Raw genomic sequence first — 21,590 nt, 5'->3', positions numbered from 1 at the left:
TGAACTTAAATCAAATTAAATAAATAAAAACACACTCTTTTTTAGTTTGAATCCACTTCTCCCTAATGGCTAGCTAATGATTACGGATTATTAAGTTGGTTTTTAGTTGTATTATTCATTTAGTTCTAACTTACCAATAATTAACTAATTCATGTCAAACCATGTATGTTCACACATAATTAAACACAGAACTAATTATGAATGTAAATCTGCTATGTAAGATTTGTTGTATAAACGCAATTATGATCACAATACACGTTCTCTAGCACAACTAAGCTTTATTTATTCTAATTACTAACTAAGATTGGTCAATCCTAGCTATAACAATTCAATATTCACTAAATCATTAGGTAAACAGGTTCATGCAGTTTAATGGTCACTAAGCTACACAGAACATGCAATCAAGCAATTAGATAAACAAATAATAGCATGCTAGGTTATTCAAATCAAACACAAGAAACTTTTACCAACTAAACTTAATCCATAAGCATATAACTATTCATAAGTTTAAAGCTTCATCTAGCTAAACAAGAGTAGCTAGATTCAGCTGCTCATCATAGCAACTAAACCAACACAGCTAAACATAATGAAAGACATATTCTTATTTAACTAAAATATAAACCTTTACTCCTTTTGGTGTTGAAAACCCTCTTCCAGAACCTTTCTTTCGCTCTGAATCGTCTCCTGGAACTCTTTTCTTCTGCCAAAAGCTTCTCCCTTTCGTAATAATCAGGAGCACTTATATAATCTTCAAAAACCCGCGCCACGTCGTGGCCAGATGTGCCACGTCGTGAGCTTCAAGCAATTCGTATCCTCCAAGGAAATTCTCCGCGTTGCGATGTCTATCTTCTGGAACACCCGTGCCACGTCGTGCGCTTCATCGCCACATCGTGAATTAAGTGTTTATCGTGAATTTATTATTTTCTTGTCTTTCAAACCTCCCATGTTCCCTATTTTGTCCCTTTTGGTCCCTCTCTTCGAGAATCCTTTATATTGACTGAAAATAACAATTTAAAGTCATAAGTATCATTATTCTAATCATATTACCAATTTATTAATAAAAATGTACTTAAATATTGCCTAAAAATAAGTATAAATATGGCAATATCAAAATACCCCACACTTAGGCTTTGCTTGCCCTCAAGCAAATTTAAACTTAACTCTTAATTACTAACACCACACAAAACAATCTGACTCTAGTTCAGCCATTATGCCAAGACCTCAACGCATGCTTTTGTGTCTAAAATATTCCTAAAGTACCCCCCCCATACTTTAAATACTCACAATCTTCATAAACACTCGCCCACTTTTTCCGAACAATGCTCATTTTATGCAACCCTCCGAATCCATCCTCAGAAAACCTCCTTATCCTCAAGGTATTTTTAGTTGAGCAACCTAAGCATACATGATCTAGAATTACAATCATTGATACCACTATAGAGCTCTTTTGGGATTCTTCATTTCTTTGACATTTGATCTTTGATTTCTTTGAATTCACCACCTTATTTGATTTGATTTCTGGTATCTTCAACTTTTGAATTTCTTGGAATTTTGATCTTTTGATCTTCACTTTATTTGCTCCAAAATTCTTCACACTCTTCTCGTAATTCTTTTTTTTTTAACATGTATCTCACTTTTTTTTCACTCAAAACCTACATGCTTAAGCAGAGGCGCTCAACCTCAACCTTTATCAGTTAATGATAATAATTTTCCTAGATACATTTCAGGTTTAGGCTGCTAAACATATTGCATCCCTCAAACCAAGCGGGGTTATGTTTTTGTTCCATGATTTCACTAAAATAAGGGAGGCCACAAATGCACTATAACGTATATTGGCTCAACTAAACATTTGAACTTTCATCAGATCATCCCACATAATACTAGCAATTATAGCTCAAATTATTATTACTAGATTCAATTATTAAAAATTCAAAATTTTCAAAAATTTCAATTTTTACTCTCAAATTCTATGATTTTATAGCTATCAAATTCTATGATTTTCTAGCAATTTACTTTTTCTACCCCTACCCCACACTTATTTCATATAATGCCCTCATTATATGCATAAAAATAAATCAAAATTAAAGAAAATGGAGAAAAAGGAACAGACTCCCCTGGGATAGTGGCGTGAGCATCTCCAAAAGTGTGGAAAACGTGCATTTGGACTTCCAAAAATAGAAACTTGGTGTAGAACTGGTTGAATACGTAAACAAACCACGAACATGACTCGAAACTTCAATTCTTCAAAGTGGGTATTTGTAAGGAAAAATGTCGGCAATGATAAATGGGGACACGTCGTGGCAGGTAACTGGCCACGTCGTGATATGGGATGAAAGCGCGAACACCAAAATGTTGAATTTCTTCAAACTGCAAGAACGCCACGACGTGGCGTAAGGATTCCACGTCGTGGAAACTGGGCATCAGCAGAAAATGGCTTATTTGTTTTATTTACTCTAGCAACTTTGACCAATGGTTAACTGGTTTCAGATGCTTCTATGCAAATATATTTCCTAACTGTAACCTCTCTCCTACTAATATACCCTACACTTATCTTGAATTGTGGGTTCCAACTCACAACTCTAAGCTTCCTTGACTTAGACAAACACGACTCGAAAGTTAACCTTTTATGCTCCTTAGAATTCCAATGCTAATCTGAAAAATGGAACAACCCAAAAGAAATAAAAAGTAACATCATAGTTTAAGAATGTTTTACATTACACACCAAATTCAAACATAAAAAAAAACTACTCAAAAACAAAACAAAAGAAAAAGAAATAAAATCAATCATCATCTTGATCTTGTGCTCCACTTGGCCCTGCCCCGTCATTCTGCGGACGCCATAGCTCCTCCCATGTTGGAAAATAGGGATACTGTGGTGGCATAGAAGGTGGTCGGGTCACACCCAAATGCGAATAAATACCCTCAGTAAGCTGGGTATGGTAAATGGCATGCCCCCGTAGATTATGCAAATACGTTCCCACCCGACTCTGAAAAGGGTCGGTGGGCACTCCTTGAACATACTGCAAAGCAGCACGTTCTCTCTTGACTTTACCTCTAGCCCACACATTCTGACGCCGCGGTCTGGCTTGTGGTTGTTGTCCTGGCTGCACCTCCTCTTGCTCGTCATCTATCGGCGGTATAACAAAATGACCCCCGATATTCACCACCGCCCGCATAACACCCAAGACTTGAATGGTCAAGTCTGTGTCCGGGAATCGAATAAGATTCCTTACAAAGTCATGGGTCAAAATATGATATGACCTAGCCAAGCGAGTAACCAAATGCCCCCCCAGTAATCGGGCTCCCGGGCCTAGAATTGGCCGCTTTCTTCCCCATGAACCTCGCCAACATATAAGGTAAATCACAACAAACTCCCGGGGTAATAAGAGTCCATAAATAAAACAGATTCTGAATGGGGACTTTATCACCATGATGCTTGTGATTTATTTAAAAAGTGATAAGGCGGTGCAAAAATCAGAAAACAAGATTCCGAATTTGTGACTCACTCGAGTCACGAGTGTTGTACTCATGGTTAGAAATGCCCCGCCAGAACTGCGCATCCATAGTACCGGGAGCAAAATCCTGAGCACATCCAAGCAAGAACGGAATGAAAAACGGAGATTGCATCTCCACTTCTGTATAGAGCCCCATACGCCAAGCAAATTCCCGAAGACTACACTCTCTATACACACCACCCAAACGAAACACAAGTGCCCGGTCGTAGGTGAAATCAAGGGTGCTTTCCTCGAAGCATATGGTAGAGAAAAACTCTACCGACAATTCTCGGTACACGGGTTCTTGAATGGCAAATAAATTCCTCCACCCGTGACAAGTGAAAAAAAACTGATCTCCAACATAAGTCTTCGACCAATAACGTTCCAACTCAGCTACCATTCCCACTCCACCAAGCCATCCCCAATCGATAATTGGGGCTATTGCAAACTCCCTATTATACAGCCATCCAAGCCGATTCTCGCAAGTAGTAGCAACGGTCGGGGAATGTTTTGAGGAAACTGGTATAAGGGATGTATGCTTGCTACATCTATCGGGTTTTCCTCCTGTTGAATAGCTCGTCGTGGTCCCATTTCTGCATACAAAAGCAAACCAAAGCAGCAAACAACAAACACATTAAAACAATTTAAACCTGTTTCACAGAAGTCACGACGTGGCCAGACTACGCCACATCGTGGGCCGTGATCGGTCACAGTTTTCAGATCGGTCCATGTGCATGCTGTATCTACCAAAATTAGTGCTTGGGGTTTGTTCCTATGGACATTTAAGGGATATTCAATCTAAAATCAACCACTAGATTCAACCAATTTCGTGAACCATACAAACCCTAACCATGAAAACTTGAAATTGGAAGAACTAACTACAAAATAATGAGTAAAACACATACCAAGTAGATTAATTGGCAAGATCTTGCAAGGAAATTGGAAGTAGATTAAGAAATTGGCTGTGGGGTTATGTTGTTCCCGTTCATGCGGCAGTCTTCAAGTGTGATTGGGGCTTATTGGTCAAAGGGTTTTTAGGAAATGGTCCCCCCTGAATTTTTAAAGGCCACGACGCGGCTGGCTATGCCCACGTCGTGGACCTTAAATCTGCTTTATAGTCCCGTGTTTTCCATTTCGACCCACGACGTGGCTGGCTATGCCCACGTCGTGGAAACTGCCAAATGCAAAATTTTAATAAAGTCTAACATATTAACTAATTACTTTGTATTTCATTCATTATTTAAAGTTCCCTATAGCTAATTCTTTACTAATTATCAGTTATTAGATGATGAAATTATGTCTTTCCTAATTTCAAAAAAAAATTAAAAGAAAAGAAAATGCAAACCAAACTCGGGTTGCCTCCCGAGAAGCGCTTCTTTTTCTTGGAGTCTTGAGCTGGACTCCGTGCCTTCTACGTTGAATCTTCGGAAGAGTCCACCATTAAGAACTTTTGTTCCTTGAACCGCCGCTTGTAAGCTTGAACTCGTCTTTTATATGCCTTCTTTGAATTCTCCTTTTTTGCCTTGCCCTCTTTTTCAAGCTTACGTTTTGTGCCCTTAGTTTGTTCCTTGCACTCCATAGCATCCTCCTCTTCTTTCACCACCGGCCTTGTTACTCTTGAAGTGACATCCTCTTCATCACTTGTCATTTCCTCATCCTCTTTGCTCACCCAAGAAGGCGGACTCTTGTAAGCTATGACTTCAATCAAATACGGAACAGATGCCCTCGGTTTTGTCCTTTTGAGTTGATGAACTGCCTTTATCTCTTCTTCCATAAGCTTTTCCAGTTCTTTCAGTTCATTCTCTTCATTAATTGTGAACACCTCTTCTTTATCTTCTTGAAAGTCATCTTTTATCCCAAAGACTTCTTGTTCATCTCCAACCCTCAAAGTGAGCTTAGACTCGCGGATATCAACAAGGGCTCCAGCAGTGTTAAGCAATGGCCGACCAAGGATTATTGGAACATACGGATCTTCTTTCATGTCCAAGACTAGAAAGTCTATTGGAAAAACAAATTTCCCAATTTTTACCAAAATATCCTCCACAATGCCATGGGGTTGTGTCACCGAACGATTCGCCATGTGAATCTTCATTTTTGTAGCCTTCATCTTCTGAATCTCCAATTTTTGATAAAATGAAAAAGGCATTAGATTAATGCTAGCCCCAGAATCAGCTAAAGCATTAACCTTCATTTTATTCCCAAACTCACATGGAAGAGTGAGGCGTCCAGGATCCCCCATCTTTTCTGGTGTTTCTCCCAACACAGCTTTTGAAGTTTGTTCACTTAGAATGAGTGTAGACTGCTTCTTTAATTTCCTTCGAGTGTCTATCAAGTCTTGCAGTAATTTCTGGTTCTCGGGGGCTTTGGATAAGGACTCGACAAAGGGGGTATTAATTGGGATCCCCTTCACATGCTTTACAAACTCTAAATGCTCCTTCTCCAGTTGACTGAGTGTAGCTCGGGTGGGAAATGGCAAAGGTGGATGATAAGCTGGAACGGGCTCAAAGTATTTTTGATCAAACATGCGCCACGTCGTGGCCAGAGGAGTGCCACGTCGTGGCGAGCCTGGTTCAGCAATTTTTCCACTTTCGATCCTTGATTTCTTGGGCTGTTGCGGTTCTTCTTCCAATGCCACCAGGAACTCAGATATTGTATCTTCTTTAGTATCAATGGCCATTACGTGAGATTGGGTCTTTATTTCGGGATTCTTCGGGGACAATTTTTCATGAACTAGAGTGGCTAGTTGACCAAATTTTACTTCAAGGTTATGGATGGAGGCTTGCTGGTTTTTTTATCAAAGTTTGTTGTTCCAAAATGGCGGAATCAGTGGCATCGTGTCTCTTTTCCGAAGCCTCCATAAACTTTATCAAAATGGTCTCTAGGTCGGGTTTCTTCTCGGCCGGTGGCTGCTCCTTTTGATAAAGGCCTCGACCTGTCTGCCTATATTTCTCTTCTTTTTGCTTCTTATACTCTTCATATGGCAGCCACTCCTTCTTCTGTTTCCTCTAGTCCTCATCAAACTTATCCCCACTAGAGTAGCACACTTGAGCTTTTCTGTTCCCAAACTCATCTACATTGTAGTCCTTGGTCAAGTGTGGACCACTGCATCTCTCGCACCCCACTCTTATGGCATGTATCGACTGGTCCATTTGTGTAATCCTACGATCCATGTTATTCAGCATGGCCATGACAGCTGTAATTTCTTCAGTTTGGGCCTCTCCATCGCCTTTGATTCCATCTTGCCTTGGGTTGTGGTATTCGCTAGAGTGCTTCGCGAATTCTTCAATTAGCTCCTTGACCTCCCTTGGATTTTTCTTTGTCAACGGTTCTTGAGAATCAAGGAGTTTTCTTGTCATCACATTGACCCCATCATAAAAGATTGACATCTCTTGCTGCACATTTAGGTCATGTTGAGGGCAATTTCTGAGCAAGCCGTTGTACCGCTCCCATGCTTCGTATAGTGACTCCCCTGGCTGTTGCTCAAAGTTGGCTATTGCCTTCTTGAGTTTGGCTATATTGGATGGCGGGCAAAACTAGTCCAGGAATTGCTCACGCATTTGAGCCCAAGTGGTGATTGTACCCGGTGGGAGTGCTTTCAACCACTCATTAGTAGCTCCTTTGAAAGTGATGGGAAGCATCCTAAGCAAGACTGTGTTTCTGTTGACATTTGGGACATTGAAGTAATCCGCAATGTCGTTGACTTCATCTAGATGCTTAAAAGCATCCTCATGATCTTTCCCGAAAAATGGGATGTACTTTAGTGCGGTCAATATGTGTCCCTTCAACTCGAATGTGGCAGTGGCAGGTATTGCGGGTTGGACTAAACCGGGACCCACATCTTCTCGGATCCACTTCTTGTAAGCTCCCATGGACATTTCTTCAATCGTTGCCATCTCGTTCCTTGGCTCGTTCTTGGGTTTGCTCATGTGTTCTTCAAATTTTGGCTCGGTATCGCTTTCGGACTCGGTTTGGACGGGTGTATGATCCAAATGCTCAAGATTGCTCTTATGCCTCCCTGATGAACTTGACTCTCCTGTCTTCTTTCCCGACTTCCTAGAAAAAGCTGACTTCAATTCTTGCAAGGGCGTCTTTTTCTTTTGAAGTGCAGACTCGGGGTCTTCAAGTGGTGGCACCAAGTGTGTGTTTGAGCTTCTGGTCACGAACTCCTGCAACTTGCTAAACTAAAAACGTAAAACTAAACTAAAATAAGAAAAACTAACTAAAAACTAAAAATTTAGTTTTCTATCTGTCACGTTGTGGCAGGTATTACGTCACGTCGTGGACTCTATGTCTGACATAAAATTTTTATTTTGCTGAAAAATTAACTTTTTGTGGTTTTTATTCCACAAAAAGGATCGATCAATTTAATGCAAATAAATAAGCTAAAAACTAAGCCGTTCCCCGGCAACGGCGCCAAAAACTTGATGTGCACAAAAGTACTCACTAATTTTAATATTTATAACCTAACAAACTTAACTAACTTTGCACTTATAGGCAGTGTACCTAGTCAGATTACAGTATAGCTTGGGAAAGTCGGGTGTCGATCACAGGGAACGGTGTTCTAATTAATTTATTTACAATTAAATTAACCTAATTTATTAACAAGTTTAAAAGGGGTTTTATCTGGTTTTACAAGATCAGATGAACTTAAATCAAATTAAATAAATAAAAACACACTCTTGTTTAGTTTGAATCCACTTCTCCCTAATGGCTAGCTAATGATTACGGATTATTAAGTTGGTTTTTAGTTGTATTAGTAATTTAGTTCTAACTTACCAATAATTAACTAATTCATGTCAAACCATGTATGTTCACACATAATTAAACACAGAACTAATTATGAATGTAAATCTGCTATGTAAGATTTGTTGTATAAACGCAATTATGATCACAATACACGTTCTCTAGCACAGCTAAGCTTTATTTATTCTAATTACTAACTAAGATTGGTCAATCCTAGCTCTAACCATTCAATGTTCACTAAATCATTAGGTAAACAGGTTCATGCAGTTTAATGGTCACTAAGCTACACAGAACATGCAATCAAGCAATTAGATAAACAAATAATAGCATGCTAGGTTATTCAAATCAAACACAAGCAATCTTTACCAACTAAACTTAATCCATAAGCATATAACTATTCATAAGTTTAAAGCTTCATCTAGCTAAACAAGAGTAGCTAGATTCATCTGCTCATCATAGCAACTAAACCAACACAGCTAAAGATAATGAAAGACATATTCTTATTTAACTAAAATATAAACCTTTACTCCTTTTGGTGTTGAAAACCCTCTTCCAGAACCTTTCTTTCGCTCTGAATCGTCTCCTGGAACTCTTTTCTTCTGCCAAAAGCTTCTCCCTTTCGTAATAATCAGGAGCACTTATATAATCTTGTCTTTCAAGCCTCCCATGTTCCCTATTTTGTCACTTTTGGTCCCTCTCTTCGAGAATCCTTTATATTGACTGAAAATAACAATTTAAAGTCATAAGTATCATTATTCTAATCATATTACCAATTTATTAATAAAAATGTACTTAAATATTGCCTAAAAATAAGTATAAATATGGCAATATCATAAACATATGGACACTTTGGTAATGGTACAAGAGACAATCTAAGACTTAGCCTTTCCCTTTCCCTTGGAAAGAAAAATCTTTACTGGACTTCCAATGTTTCCATTGTCAATGTCCATGGAAGCTTGGGAAGTAGATCTTTTAATCAAATTTGCTTTACCAATACGCCAAGTCATTGCAGACTCAACAGTAATAAGCAAATAGGTGAGATCAATAAGGGTCACGTCGCAGTCTGTCATATAGTAGTTTTTAACAAAGTAACTATATAACTCAGGAAGTGATTGAAGAACCAAGTCAACATCCAACTTCCTTGAGACATCGACTCCTAACATTCCCAGCCTATCAATGTGTGACTTCATCTCCAAGACATGTGCACACACAGGTCTTCCATCTTCATGTTTTCTCGCCAATAGGGCCTGAATGACCTTGAACTTTTCCAGTCTTCGAACATGTGGGTCAGGGAGAATAATTGGAGGTGGTGGAGGAAGTGAAGTATGATATTGTGGAATATCACGTTCATGTGGAAAGCCTTTTCCAACAGATTCGGGAAGACCATAGTTGTCTGACCTAGACATATATTGTAAGTCCCTAATCTGCCCGTGTATCAGTCAGATCCGTTTGATGGTGCGGAATCCCAATCAAACGGATGATGTCAAATCAAATAAAAGAAAAGGAGAAGAAGAATAATATGAATCTTCGTATGAATTGATATGAATTAAAGGTCCGGATACAAAAGATTCACACAAAATGCTCTCTAGTTTCTCTCTTCTCTCTAGGCCGTAAACTACTTCGTGTTCATCAATCTCTACTCCTCACCCTAACACCTCTATTTATACTAGGAATATGGGCCGGAAACAAATGGGCCGTAAATGAGTTTACGGCCGTAAGGTGTTTACGGCCGTAAAATAGACAAAAAAATTCATGAATATTACAGTAAAATACAATTGCCCAGAAAAGTAAAGTATAAACGATATTTTGACCCAACAATCTCCCCCTTGGTTTATAGCTTTCTTTTCTTAATGACCCAACAAGCTCCCCCTAAAAAGTAGCTGGCTCTTCTTGTCAATCTTCAATGAGAGCTTGGCTTCAGCTTTAACCTTCGATTTCTTCACAACATCAGGATGAACATATGAATCTTCAATGAATGACTTCATCTTGAGCACTTGAGGTTTTCTTCAGAATTTGTCATTGAACGCACATTGGGTGAGGAGGCTTCTTGTACTAGTTCATGAAAGATAAAGCTTTCAGCTTGAGAATCTTCAGAGAGAACATCATAGAGAACAAATCTTCTGGATCACTTCAGCAGGTACAAAGATAGCATCAGACTGATTGAGGAGGCTTCAATGCAATCCGTCACATAATCTTCAATTGCAGCTTCACCTTGCTTCTGGGGTTGAAAGATTGAATTTGAAAGAATAATCTTCATTTCTTGCTCCTTCGAATGAGAATTCTTCGATGCTCACGGACGAAGCTTTTGGCTCAGAAATCTTCAACACAAACTCCATGAGTCTTATCTATACCTGAGATCACTTTTCAAGACAAAAACAAAACTAAAAGAAAACTTAGCACACAAATTAAAATAGAAAAAAAAATATTTTTTGGATTTTTGATTTTTCTGAACAAGAAATAAAACAGAAATAACACTATTTTTGGATTTTTAATTTTTTTGATTTTTCTTTGATTTTTGAATTTTTTGAATATTTTTACTGTTTTTTCATTATTTTTAATTTTTAATTTTCCCCTAATATTTAAATTAGAAGAAACTATGACAAATTTAACAAAAATAAAAATGATATCTAACTTTAAGAATGATTTGGGATCAATGTTTTTAGACAGCCTTTATCCACTTGTCGGTACCTTTCATATTCACATCTTTGTCTGGTCGATCGTCGGTATTGTGGTCCACTTAAACACGAAAAATTTGTGACAGATTTAGGACATACTATTTGTTACAAGACATGATGAACTTAAAAACCTAAAATTTATATCTGATCCTAATTTCTTAGAAACTATATCTTAAGGTCCATTCATTTGACGACGACCAGGGATATTGTTGTCCAGCTAAATTGAGCAACGAGATGTATAGACAATATGTATGAGTTCAATTTAAGTGTACTGGAACGTGTTTCCCGCTTCCTGATATGCCCCAGCCATCAAGAACTTCCAAAGTACTCCTTACACCGGGTGAGCAGAAAACCATTCAGAGAGAGAAGAGATTCAGAATTCTATTGCTAACTACTTCAGAGGGGTTGAGAAGAAGAAGGTTGCATATGCTGTGTACCAGGTCAGATTAGAAGTCGCGCAAAGGAGACAGCATATGGCTAACAGATAAAAAGTATTTCACACATGTATATATATAGCCTGCAGAGAAATAGAGTTGCATATGTTGTGTACCATGTCGGATTAGAAGTCGCGCAAAGGAGACAACATATGACTAACAGACGGAAAGAAAGAAAATGATATTCTACAGACCTAATTTATCGGAATTTACCAGTCGCCCCATCCAACCGGAATTAAGGACAGAATCCGCACATCGAGGAAAAGTTAAACCACGGTTCCAAGTTCGGGTTCAATTAATGTGACGAGTAGATTCCCATATATATCTCCCTGCTCAACCTATCCGAGCGTCATATTCTCAGGCTGAACGTATCTAACTAGGTCAAGATTTGTCAATTCTATAAATTTCCTAAGTTCAACTCTCCCTAGTCAAGTCCATTTAGAAACTTTTGTGCCTACCGTCGCATCGAACCAGAGCATAGACCCTTCAACTTCGGGTACGTCACGCAGACTCAGGTTTCCTGTTATCACTTGATAATATCACTTCCCAAAACATCTCCCTCAAGCACACTACATAACCAACATTTTTGTTTTTTTTTTATTTTCTGATTTTCTAATGTTTTTGGATTTTTTTATTTTTTTTTAAATTAAAATTTTCTAATTTTTGTTTTGTTTTTATTTCTCCCCCTAAATTTGTGCATAGGAGAGAAACGAAAGTAAATGCGCAAATTTAAACCATCCTAAAACAAAAATTAGTCTTTAAAGCGAATCAGCTTAAGAAAAACTCAGGAGTATAGAGAAGAAAACGCAAACCGTAATTCACCAATTGAATCGGCATTCAGAAGGTCTGAGAACAGCAAGCATAATCTCAGAACAGATCCGAAAATTCTTCATATCATTAAGCACTAACCCCATGTGATCCCTTCCTTTCTTCCTTTCTTCCTTTCCCGCAAAAGGACACATACTCTCAAACAAAGGTCTGAATGTTGTACAGTTGAGAGATGCCTCCTATCATGTGCCTGGAACAGCTACTACCAACAAAACGAAGTCTGATGATATGCTTTCATAGCTGCTCCGACACAGAGCGGGATCAGTTGGTCTTTGGAACCCAGTCCATTTTGAAACTGGGTCGACCTTTGTCATCCTTGCACAATACTCTCTCTCATGACATGTCCTGCTTATCAGAAACAGAAGATGTAGAAATATTAAAGTCGTTAGTTGATTTGGGAGTTTGAGCCTTCGGAACCCATTTGTAGTTGGGTTTAACCCATTTCTTTTTCGATCTGATGGGTGCCTCAGCACTTGCTTTGGAACTTGAAGCCGATCTTCGAGATGACTTTGACCTAGCCGGTCTTGGTTTTGTTGGGGCATCTCTTGGATTAGACTTCGTGGTCGGCATTCCCTCCTTGCCCTTGGGATTTTGATTCTTGGCCTTGGAAGATTGATTCTTGGCCTTCTGCGCGTTCCAATCAGCATTGTCTGAACATGACCTTGAGGGGTTTCTTTTGGAGTATCTCCCTCTTGGTGCATTCTGCAACCTTTATGCATAGTAGGGAAAGTATGCGCGATTAGGACAATTTCTGGCAATGTGTCCAGGTGTTCCACAGTGAAAGCAAGTCTTTTTCTTCACTGTGAAGTTATCTCTTCCTGCCCCTGGTGGCGTATCTTTGCCTAATCTCTTATTATTTCCACATGAACAATTTCAGGAGGCACTCTGTTTCGTTGGAACTGGTGGCCTGTATTTCTCAACAGCAGGTTGATCAGAGGCAGTTGAGTTCGAAGCAACAGACTCAGAGCTCAAAGAGACATTTGTTTGTTCAATAGTGTTCTCCTTGTTCTTATCTTCTGCTACTTTACCTGCACATGAAGTAGCAACATTAGTATCTTCAAAATTAATAACTCCTCCTGACACAAATCCAGCTCGTTTTCCATATTGAAGATGTGCCTCCCTGTCAATTTCGTTCATTTGTCATAGGGATGGATGTGTAGGTATGATTGAAAGGAGGAGGTACACTATTACACCCTAGACCCTTGTTTTGATTCCTTTTAAACTGCATGCTTTGGTCTATCATATTTGCAACCACCTCACTTGAGAAATCATATTTTCTAACATCAAGTTTGGCGGTTTCAAACTTTCCTTTCAAAGATTCAACTTCAGCCACTAGCTCAGCATTTTGTTTGACTACATAATCATAGTTTTCACATTTGTTACTGTAGTCTTCCTGAAGTTTCCTAAAGTCCTTGGTTTTTGCTTCTAACTCAGCCTTCAGGGGTTTCTGTCCTTTCCTGATTTGATATCCTTCATATCTCAGGTCCTCAACTTCTCTTTTAAATACATCAATTTGTTCTCGAAGAAACTTAATCGTATCTTCACATGATTGAAAACATGAAACTTCACATGAATGAGAACATGACACTTCATTGATCGGAAGGTTTACAGAACTCTTTAAAGCGTTAAGCTCTTCAATTACTTCAGCAATACTAAGACAATTGAGATCTTTTGTCTTCTTGATGACAGCTACGTTCATATCCCACGATTTCGGAAGTGAATTTAGCAGCATTTTGTTTATCTCTGATTTGGACAAGAAGATCCCGGCTATATTCACCTCAGTAGTGAATGTAGTAAATCTCTGCAATTGAGTTTCGAGGGTTTCTCTAGGGATAAAATCGAAAAAGTTGAAATTTTTTCTTAACGTCTCCTGACGACTCTCTTTCATGTTTTCAAATTCTCTCGTATACCTTAAAATCGATTAAAAAAAATACAACTAGAAGCTAAAATAACACTTAAAAATCAAATTTAAAATGCCTTTTTTTTAAGTCAACCTTAAAAGTCAAATTTTAAAAATTAAACTCAAAAGTCAAACTTAAAAGTCAAACCGAAAAGTTAAATTTGAAATTTTAAAGGTTAAATGAAAAAGTCAAATTTTAAAATCAAATGTCAAACTTGAAAGACAAAATCAAAATTTTAAATAAAAAATCAAAAATCAAAAATAAAAGTTTAAAAAATAATTTTTTTTTTATTTTTTATTATATTATTATTATTATTATTATTATTGTTAATTTTAATTAATTTTATTATTTATTATCTTATTATATATATATTTTTTTGAATGAAAAAGGAATTTAAAAATAAAAGAAATTGAGTTTTTGGGTTAAATTTGACAAAATTTCGAAAGTTGGATGCGACTGGAGGTGTTTAAGTTTAATATTTCGGAGTAATAAAACAAGATTCAAGCTAGTTCAACTGGTAAGACGTTGTTCGTCTATGCGGGAGACCCGGGTTCGAATCCCGGCACCCCCTAAAATCTGCGCGCCCTTATTTTTATTGAAACGCTGTGCGGCTTGCTTAGCCGACTTCCCTAGCCGAGCCGAAATCCGAGCCGTATACTCCAACCGAGCCGCAAACTCCGAGCCGCAAGCTCAGGAAACCTAGCCGCAAACGGGAACCCCGCCGCCGGCCGTGAACAATTTCCAGCCGTAAACTCCGGCCGTGAACTGTTTCCGGCAGTAAGCTCCGGCCGAAAACTCTTCAACGATTTCGTGAAAAACAACGATTTTTCGACTTTGAAGTTCCAAAACTCGATCAAAAACCCCTTTTTATGAAAAACACGAAGAACAAACCCCCTCTTATTTTTGCGAGATCTATCCAAAAACTCAAAAATATTTCGAAAATAAGATCAAATAATGCTCCAAAATAGAGTTTACGGCCCAAGAACTCGGTGTTTACGGTCGTAAGCTTGGACCATAAACACAAAATATTCGATATTTGGATGAAACAATAAATCCTTTTGACTGATACAACTTGGCTCTGATACCAATTGTAAGTCCCTAATCTGCCCGTGTATCAGTCAGATCCGTTTGATGCTGCGAAATCCCAATCAAACGGATGATGTCAAATCAAATAGAAGAGAAGAAGAAGAAGAATAATATGAATCATCGTATGAATTGATATGAATTAAAGGTCCGGATACAAAAGATTCACACAAAATGCTCTCTAGTTTCTCTCTTCTCTCTAGGCCGTAAACTAATTCGTGTTCATCAATCTCTAATCCTCACCCTAACACCTCTATTTATACTAGGAATATGGGTCGGAAACAAATGGGTCGTAAATGAGTTTACGGTCGTAAGGTGTTTACGGCCGTAAACTCAGCCGTAAACTAGACCAAAAATTCATAAATATTACAGTAAAATACAATTGCCCAGAAAAGTAAAGTATAAACCATATTTTGACCCAACATATATAAAGGGAGAAATTCAATTTAGTTGATTTAAGTCCTATATATAACACCCAAAATGAAATATTAAGACTAGGACCCAACACAATATTTTATAATTGCGAAAAGGGATGTCGTAATCCAATTGTAAAATATTTGAACGTAGGTAAATGACGATTTACCAATTTCCACCATGAAAAACGAAATGTATTATTAAGTTTTAATTGGATTGAAATTCCTAGACCCTTTAAGATTCATTGAACTTTTCAATGGCATGTTTAAATCTCGATTGTGCCCTTCAAGTTTGTGATTGGGATGTCGAGGATCACAAACAATGTGTGAATAACCATACAAATTAGCTTGGTACACTCATTATTACAAATCACCTAATCAATGTGCCGTTTAACCATACATGCACCATTGATCTATGATTAACAGCAAACTACCCCTTGCCACACATTGTTAGTCACATATTAGTGTGCCGGTTAACCACACACGGTCCACTAACGACTTAACAAGGTGCAAAGTGTAATTTCATGGATTAGCACCATTTTCACATTTTCATAAAGTAACTAATATTGAGAATTTAATATAAGGTTAGTTACTTTATATTTATCATTATAATTGTAATGAGAATTAATGTCCTATCCTACCCGTTCGGCTAACGACCCTCCACCATTCAAGGAAGCGGTGGGTGAGAGTGGACACCCACTACACCGCCATTTTATAGGCAGTAACCTTATACCCCCTTATAGACCGCCTTCGTGAATGAGGCCTACTAACGGTAAGACTGACTTGTCATATACACACACACACACACACACATATATATATATATATATATATATATATATATATATATATTAAACTTATAATATTATAAAGTATAAGGGTTGAATTTTAACTTTTAAAACTCTAGGGTTTGGAATTGAAGTTTCATTAGTGAGACTTTACAAATTCCAAAACTTGAGGGCAAGTTTTGAAACTTGTCACAATTCATTATTTCTATAAGTTATGAGAGTGCTGGTTTTATGAAAAGACTCTTGATTTTCCATAACTTGAGGACAAGTTATGGATTTCATTAAAACATTTATGACAAGACTTTTCATGTTCCTTAACTTAAGGACAAGTTATGGAACCCATTAAAGAACATTTAGATCAATTCTAACAAGGAAAATTATCATATAATTTTTTTTAATCATGATCTAAACTAACTCATAAGGCAAAATAGTTTCAAATCAAATGATACAAGTAATCGGCTTAACATATAAACTAACAACTATGATAGGAATTATGACAACTATCTTTTGATGACTCTTGGAATTCATAACTTATGAGTTTAATGCACTTTTAAAGATGATACTTTTCATTTTCCATAACTTGAGGAAAAGTTATGGAGGTCATTGAAATCATTTAGATCAATTTTTCAGCAACTAAAATTATCATATAATTCAAGATTGATCTAGCTAAACTCATAAATAAGTTAATATCAAGTCAACATTTTGCAAGCAACTTTGTTTATCATATAAAACAACAATTATCTTAAAACTTTGACAATTATCTTGTGATTGGATGAGCATACTCACTACCATATCATAAAAAACGGAGTTAATGATGTAAAACAGTTTGTAGTAGTGATTACAATCCAATCTAGGCTAACAAAACTCGAAATTCTGCAACCAAATCCATGGACTCAACAAGTGCATTAACTGACTCGTCGAGTTGCCCTTGTTATTGATTGGACTTGTTGAGTTAGCTAGTGGACTCAGAGAGTTCATCAGTCAGAGGAAAAAAATCAAAATTTTCAACTTTGAAAAACAACAGGCATCAAGTATAACAAAAAAACAATCCTAGGCTCTGATACCACTATTTGGTTTTGAGCACAATAACACTCCTATGGTGCACATGAAACCCTAAAGGCTTTGTATCTATGTTTTCTCTAATTATACATGCACATTTTCAGTTTTACAAAGCATATATCCTAACTAGCATACAAATTGTCAAATAAACAACATAACTAGTTAGATGACTTACCTCTTAGAAGGACTTGTAGTTCTTGACCTTTGAAAGCTTGAGCACCTCAAGTGTGATGCCTCTAATGGTTCAAAAACACCAATATGCAAGAGGAGGCTTGGGAGAATAATTTATTTAGCACAAAATCAATTCACACTCTCCAAGAATGTTGTGGCAACTGATTTTAGTCATGAGGGTGTGCTTTTATAGTGTAGCAAATGCTAGGGTTACACCTTGCAAAACCTAATGACCTTTCATATTACTTAGGCTCCATGGGTCAACCTCCATGGATTGTCTCATTGGTTTAGCCCATCCTAAATAACCATGGATCATTATCCCACACTATAAGATTCATTGATTTACACAATCAATCCCTATATATTTAATTAGTCTTTTTTTATCACAACATTAATTTCAAATTAATTCTTGATCAATACTAATTAAATAATATGATTTCATATAAAAGATTATACTTGTAATATATCAATAAATCATAAATAACCTTACTTAGAAGTCCGTCATACCAAATTGCACTGGTGAAGGCAACCCAAAAGGACCATGCTACAATCGGGTCAAGTACATCTCAGTTATAGTTATGGGCTTAGACACCATATCCAACAAAATTTACCTATACAATATTAGATATAATCATGAGCATAAATAAGGAAAGCAATAAAATATATGAATAAGTCACGTACCAGTAACCACATCCGTTGTTGCACGAGCCTTATCAGTGTTCACCTAAAATGACCTACTCTTCACCACAGGTGCCTCATCCTTGCCCTGGGAGCCATCATTAATCCTTAAGGTGGTTTGTGTAGGCGCCACCACTGCCCGTCCAATCAATCTCGGACAATCGGCCTTTTATAGCCATCGGTAATCCTTCAAAGTGCTTATTTTTTGTGTTTGATGAAGCTAAGTGATGATCCTCTAGTAATCTGAGATAAAGAATTTCTGAAGTGAGAGTCTTTCGAAGTGAGAAGTCTTCTAAAATGAAGTTTATTCGAAAGTGAAGTCCTGTCCGAGATGCATCTTTTGTTACTTGTTATTTTGAGTCTGTAATGTGCATTTAATGTTGCAAGTACTGTTTTGTTCTTATGTTATTGTTTGATATTATAGTACATGCGACAAGATCTACAAAAGCAATTATGTCAGTCTTTTGATCTTCAGATTCTTTTAGTCCATGCACTTATCATATTTGTCTTATTGTAACTCCTTTTCAATTTAAGTAGTTAAAACCTTAGTATGTATGTGCACAACATTCACCTTTCTCATCAATAGCAAGAATCATTCAGTTAATCATTCTCTCTAACATTCTTATTGGTCTTGAATCCCTTTACAGTATTCATACTTATTGTTTAATCATTTTCAACACTTTGTTGAACTTCTTAATTTTGAGACAAGACTGGTTACTAGACTTAATTGGACCTTTATCATTAGTAGTAGACATTGATCTTAAGATAACTCATGGTTTGAGTTTTCAAACCTTGTCCGCGCAAATCTTTATGCTTTCACAATCATTGACAAGAAATCACTAGATCATATAGTTCATAGTTTGAATATACTGAATTAATTATGTGCTTATTAATTGCATAATCATTGTGTTAGCTGTTCATTAAATAATAGTACTAGGAAATTCGATCAAGATAACTAGTCATATTACAATTCGGTAATCAATTCATTAATCGGTTTCACTTCTAACAAATCAAACATAAAAACTTAGGGGATTCGTATTCTAGTGGAAGTACTTCTTATTTACTGTTTCCATTTAGTTCTTTAGTTTCGTTGATTAATTGAGCGTAAATTAGTTTAATTTAGTTTAAACAAAAACCCTATTTTTACTTTTATGTTTTTAATTTAATTAACATTTGAATTATTTGATCTAGACCGTTCCCGTTCCTTGTGTTCGACATCCTTTCTTACCACAACTATATTACTTCAAGACTAGGTACACTGCCTATTTGTGTTTAAGACTAGTTGAGATTATATAGGACTTTAGAAATAAAAAACTAGTGCATAAATAACACATCAGCTGTTTTGTCTTGCAGTCAGGTTGTAGCTAGCCAACCATAGGTGGGACTATCAATCCCATATAGATCTATACATATCTCTCTCCCTCACTTAAGACTTAATGATTATAGGTGGGGAGCTAGCTGAAAATCTATTAGCATGTTGATGAATAGTGTCTTATCTAACTCTTGTTATGGAGGTCTCCCCTGGTCAGTTGTGTTGTTATTCGTGTTGTATTGATACATGTTTACTTATTATATATATTATTTATTTGATACATATATGTCTAATTAGTGTGTTTCGTGTATCCGAGTATTTGGGCAGAGTAACATTAGGTACAAAGCTTATCCAAAGGGTAACTATAATAACGAGTTTCAGCGTTTCCTGGCAACTAGCCAACATGACGACTATGTATGATCTTATCGATCATTATGATTCAATATAATAACTAGGTATTATATTAGCTAAAGAGTTTGGGCAGAGTATCTTCCAGACATAATACCACCCCCCCCCCCCAAAAAAAAAGTTTGAAAAAATGGGGTTGTGAACTCACCTATAATTCATGAAAGAATTGATGTAGGGTAGAAAAAACATAAGTTTGACACTAGAAATATGCTCGGGAATCATTGCCACTAAATTTTAGAGAGAAAGAGAGAGATGTGTGTGTGTGTGTTGAGGTGTGAGAAAACATCAGTCGATACTTTCTATTTATAGAGGGTTTGGGCTGCACGCCATGCAGTGTGCATGCGAACTATCATGATGCTGACACGTGTCCTATACCCATGGTGCCACGTCATCCGTGTCCTGGAGGATCGGAGAGTCAGAATGCGTGTCGTGCATTGCATGTGGGTGCATGCAAGGATGTTTTCTAATCTTTGAAAATATGTAACTCTCATGTACAAACTCCTTTTTCTATGACTCTTATATATCCTTATAGGTCTCTTTGTTCTCTACAACTTTCCTTTTGGTCGTTTTTTCTTGTTTTGACTTCCTTTTTTCGACTAGTTTTCTTACCATTATGATTTTATAAAAGTAATAACCTTCTCATATGATTTCCGTTTTAGGTGTTTTTTGTTCCATAATTCCTACTTTATGTAGCACTACGATTGCCTAGTTAGCGACTTTTTTTTTCCAAAAGTCAACCATTCTCCTTAGATGTCTAACTCTCAACACATAAAAGGAACAACTCTCATCTTGATTACATAATCCTCTTGCATAGTTCACACCATACCTAAAAATGGCTTTTATAACTACTCGTTTAAGGATCAGTATTTGACCATATCAAAGCATAACACTCCCTACACTTAAGACCCACTAGGCCTCTATGTGTCTCAGGTGTTAAGGACACAAATATAGTACATGTTATCAATTATCACTCACGATAGTGATCCATTAGGTGACGCTTGATGTGGGTCAGTTCAATACTAGTTCTCTGACAAGTACCTATAAAACTTGGTTACAACCACTTGCCTACTTTCATCTGGTAAGAATCAACCAATCCAATTCATATTAGTGTTACTTCATAATTGTTCCCAAAATTATAACTGACAATGAACTTTTAGAATAATAAGATTATTCTTGGATTAAACATGTTAATATAGAACACTACAAGTATTAATGTGATGATCATATCTCAGTATATCAAAAGCATTATGTAATAGTTGTTGTTACAATTTTCCAATATTCGAATACTAAATGCGAATTAAAATCCCATTTCTAGAATAATGAAGTCCTATAGTTGAAGTGCGTCCGTTCATACTTAGATCCAAAAAAGGACTTTATTAAAGGGTTTGACTAAATGTAATTTTTGTGAATTCTACGAATACTATCAACTCCACATTTGACATACACTAATTATAGTTAATTATCTTGGAGAATATGATTGATGTTCTTTCGTGACATAGAGTGTATTAGATTGATTAAATATACTCTCGAAGTCACAATGATTTCTATGTGATCCGTGAATGGCAGAAATAAACATAGTTTTTCAATGAAGTCATTCATCCAA

The 21,590-nt window shown here is 36.8% G+C and overlaps 1 non-coding gene and 1 pseudogene across 1 annotated transcript; one reads left to right on the top strand and one right to left on the bottom strand.

The window, feature by feature from the left end:
* Nucleotides 1–3,474: 3,474 nt before the first annotated feature.
* The window catches only part of LOC145049968 (uncharacterized), a 32,884-nt pseudogene continuing 14,768 nt past the window's right edge, over nt 3,475–21,590 (bottom strand).
* On the top strand, nt 6,897–7,003 carry LOC145055923 (small nucleolar RNA R71). Its single transcript, XR_013685468.1, has one exon. It is a non-coding gene; the product is annotated as a small nucleolar RNA R71 (small nucleolar RNA).

This window comes from Lactuca serriola, chromosome 5 (assembly GCF_051521515.1).
Source record: "Lactuca serriola cultivar US96UC23 chromosome 5, Lser_US96UC23_V15, whole genome shotgun sequence".
Classification (NCBI taxonomy): Eukaryota; Viridiplantae; Streptophyta; class Magnoliopsida; order Asterales; family Asteraceae; genus Lactuca; species Lactuca serriola.
This window is presented reverse-complemented; position numbering and strand designations above follow the sequence as displayed.